This window comes from Coregonus clupeaformis, chromosome 17 (assembly GCF_020615455.1).
Source record: "Coregonus clupeaformis isolate EN_2021a chromosome 17, ASM2061545v1, whole genome shotgun sequence".
NCBI lineage: Eukaryota > Metazoa > Chordata > Actinopteri > Salmoniformes > Salmonidae > Coregonus > Coregonus clupeaformis.
The window spans coordinates 12,404,006-12,407,861 of record NC_059208.1 but is presented as its reverse complement, the minus strand read 5'-3'; the positions used below and the strand labels follow the sequence as shown (position 1 = coordinate 12,407,861).

The 3,856-nt window shown below is 44.8% G+C and overlaps 1 non-coding gene across 1 annotated transcript; it reads left to right on the top strand.

Annotated features, from left to right (window-relative positions):
- Positions 1-1,990: 1,990 nt before the first annotated feature.
- On the top strand, positions 1,991-2,093 carry LOC121542261. Its single transcript, XR_005995868.1, has one exon. It is a non-coding gene; the product is annotated as a U6 spliceosomal RNA (small nuclear RNA).
- The last annotated feature ends 1,763 nt before the right edge of the window (positions 2,094-3,856 follow it).

Genomic DNA, 3,856 nt, shown 5'->3' with positions numbered 1-3,856 from the left:
TGAAGAACCCCTTTAATGACAGTATCCCATTTATTTTTATTTTTTATTAATCATGTTAAAGTTATTATTTCTGTTCGAAGCATTTGATTTTTCAATCGCATACATTATTTCGATATATGTGTGCCCATCAAAACATAGAGAGATATGAAATGTTACGAGGTTACAGTGCACTTCCGAGATCTCCATACAAAAAAGTGTCTGAGAGCAATATTTTACAGGATCAAGTTCAAAGTGTAATTAAATTGTTAAATGCTTAGTATATGATATAACAACAAACAACAGTATTATAAATGTAAGTAAAGAAAGGTAGAAACAGTGGGAAGGGTGGACGTGGGATTGAACATTGGGAGTCGTTTGAAAATGTAAAAAATATAGACCAGCCGGGTGGCTGGTCTCAGACGATCCTGCAGGTGAAGAAGCCGGATGTGGAGGTCCTGGGCTGGCGTGGTTACATGTGGTCTGCGGTTATGAGGCCAGTTGGACATACTTCCAAATTCTCTAAAATTATGTTTGAGGCAGCTTTTGGTAGAGAAATGAACATTACATTCGCTGGCAACAGCTCTGGTGGACATTCATGCAGTCAGCATGCCAATTGCACGCTCCCTCAACTTGAGACATCTGTGGCATTGTGTTGTGTGACAAAACTGCACATTCAGGGGGAAGGATTATCTTGGCAAAGGAGAAATGTTCATTAACAGGGATGTAAACAAATTTGTGCGCAAAATCTGTGTGCAAAATTTGAGCGAAATACGTTTTTTGTGCATATGGACAATTTCTGTGATCTTTTATTGCAGCTCAGGAAACATGGGACCAACACTTTACATGTTGCGTTTATATATTTGTTCAGTGTAGATTGATAGGTAGCTCCTGTGATGTGTGATCACTTCCACATCCTATGTCTTGGCTGATGTGTTACCATGGTTCCATCACACAATGCCATGACAGTCAGCACTGTGGCAGGCTGCCTCAAAATCCTATTTTCCTTAACCCTTAACCTAACCGGTACCCTAACCATAATCCTAACACTAACCTTAACCTGAAAACCTAACCTTAAACCTAAACCTAACCCTAGCTCCTGATCCTAATTCTAATCCTAATTCTAACCTTAACCCTAAACCCCCTAGAAATAGCATTTGACCTTGTGGGGACGCACAAAATGTCCCCAGTTGGTTACTTCTGGTCCCCACAAGTATAGTTAAACACGTCCACACACACAGTCTGGTGGAAGAAGTGATGCAGTGGTGCCCACACTGTAAAATTCCACACATGCTTCCTCATCTGTTTTCATACTGTTGACATCACCTTGGAGACAAGTGTTTGGGCCTTCCTGCTATCCCAGGCCGTACGGCTACACACTGTGTGTGTGTGTGTGTGTGTGTGTGTGTGTGTGTGTGTGTGTGTGTGTGTGTGTGTGTGTGTGTGTGTGTGTGTGTGTGTGTGTGTGTGTGTGTGTGTGTGTGTGTGTGTGTGTGTGTGTGCGTGCGTGCGTGCGTGCACGGAGAGAGAGAGAGCGCACAGGCGTATGTGTTTCATCCATTTAGTTGTGTCATTATTCCCCAGTATTCTCTATGGTCCTATATGCAATTGGTGAGATGGGACAATGAAGTCAATTATTTTCATAATTACAATAAGTGATGGAAATATTAGAGGGCTAGTGAAGTATAAGTCTACGCAAATACTGCGTCATAAGGGATATTAAATCATTTAGGGATTGGGCTTGGTTCACTTTAATGTCTGAATAATACCCACATTGTCTGTTTTTGATTTAGATACATGTTTATTTCCTCTCCTTTCTAGTCTTCTCTATAAGAGTGTTTTACCCTATTGCTATTGCATGTAGCACATGGGTACATGATTAAAAACATCCAGAGAAATTAGTTCACAATAAAAAAATAGTACATTTACATTTTAGTCATTTAGCAGATGCTCTTATCCAGAGCGAGTTACAGTTCATCTTAAAATAGCTAAGTGGGACAACCACATATCACAGGCATAGTAGGTACACATATACTAAAATTGGAACGATACAGAGAATATTAGCATGGCCCCTGCGCAAGGATGACACGCAAATTCGTGAAGCGTTCCTTATTTTTAGGATGCGGCACAGGTCCTAATCCAGGCACTTGTCATCTCCCGTCTGGATTACTGCAACTCGCTGTTGGCTGGGCTCCCTGCCTGTGCCATTAAACCCCTACAACTCATCCAGAACGCCGCAGCCCGTCTGGTGTTCAACCTTCCCAAGTTCTCTCACGTCACCCCGCTCCTCCACACACTCCACTGGCTTCCAGTTGAAGCTCGCATCTGCTACAAGACCATGGTGCTTGCCTATGGAGCTGTGAGGGGAACGGCACCTCCGTACCTTCAGGCTCTGATCAGTCCCTACACACAAACGAGGGCATTGCGTTCATCCACCTCTGGCCTGCTGGCCCCCCTACCTCTGCGGAAGCACAGTTCCCGCTCAGCCCAGTCAAAACTGTCCGCTGCTCCCTCACGACGCCAGGACAGCAGAGTCACTCACCACCTTCCGGAGACACTTGAAACCCCACCTCTTTAAGGAATACCTGGGATAGGATAAAGTAATCCTTCTACCCCGCCTTACCCCACCCCCCAAAAATAAAAATAATAATAATGATATTGTAAAGTGGTTGTCCCACTGGCTATCATAAGGTGAATGCACCAATTTGTAAATCGCTCTGGATAAGAGCGTCTGCTAAATGACGAAAATGCAATGTAAATGTACATTTTTCCTCAATTAAGTGATTGTGCAAGCATTGGGGGGGTCGAGGTGAGGAGGGTGATTATTTAAGATTCTCTTTGAAGAGGTAGGGTTATAGGTGCTTATGAAAGATAGGCAGGGACTCTGCTGTCCTAGCTTCAGGGGGAAGCTGGTTCTGCCATCGGGGTGCCAGGACCGAGAAGAGCTTTGACTGGGCTGAGAGGGAGCTGCCCTCCCGTAGGGGTGGGAGGGCCAAGAGACCAAAGGTGGCAGAACGGAGTGCTCGGGTTGGGGTGTAGGGTTTGAGCATAGCCTGAAGGTAGGGAGGGGCAGTTCCTCTTGCAGCTCCGTAGGCAAGTAACATGGTCTTGTAGTGGATGCGAGCTTTGACTGTCAGCCAGTGGAGTGTGCGGAGGAGCGGGGTGACATGGGAGAACTTGGGAAGGTTGTCCAGGGTCACGCCAAGGTTCTTTATGCTCTGGGAGGGCGACACTGTGGAGTTGTCAACCGTGATGGAGAGGTCTTTGATGGAGAGCTGCTCCTTCTTCCCCCGGGAGAAGGAGCAGCTCCGCCTTGACGAGGTTGAGCGTGAGGTAATAGGCCAAAATCCAATCTGAGATATCTGCCAGCCACGCAGAGATGCGTGTCGCCATTTTACAACCTAAGTTTAGGTGGAAGGGGAATGGGAACTGGAAGCAGTGTCAATAAACAGGCGAGCTTGGCCGAACTGTCCGCGGCGCTGAATCAGTGATAAATGGTCACGTCACAGTCCATAGTGCTGAATTATTTAGGGTTGTGCGCCGCGCACAACTTGGGGTTCCCCAGGTTATTCAGATGTCAACATCTAACCCTAGGCTTCCCTCCCAATTAGGTGGCAAACCCCATGATAGCCTAAGTCTTACAGAAGAAATTAAGTAAGAACATAGAATTACTCATCATTACTGGAAAACAAGGCACAGGGATTGTTACACAGAGCGCTTGTGGGACATCAATTATATGACCCAATGTCTAAATATGTACAATCAGGTCCAGAATATTTGGCACCCTTGATAAAATGAGCAAAAAACACTATAAAATAAATAATACAAATAATGAGCTATATTGTATGCTCCAAAAATTGGAAATTTTTATTATTTTATA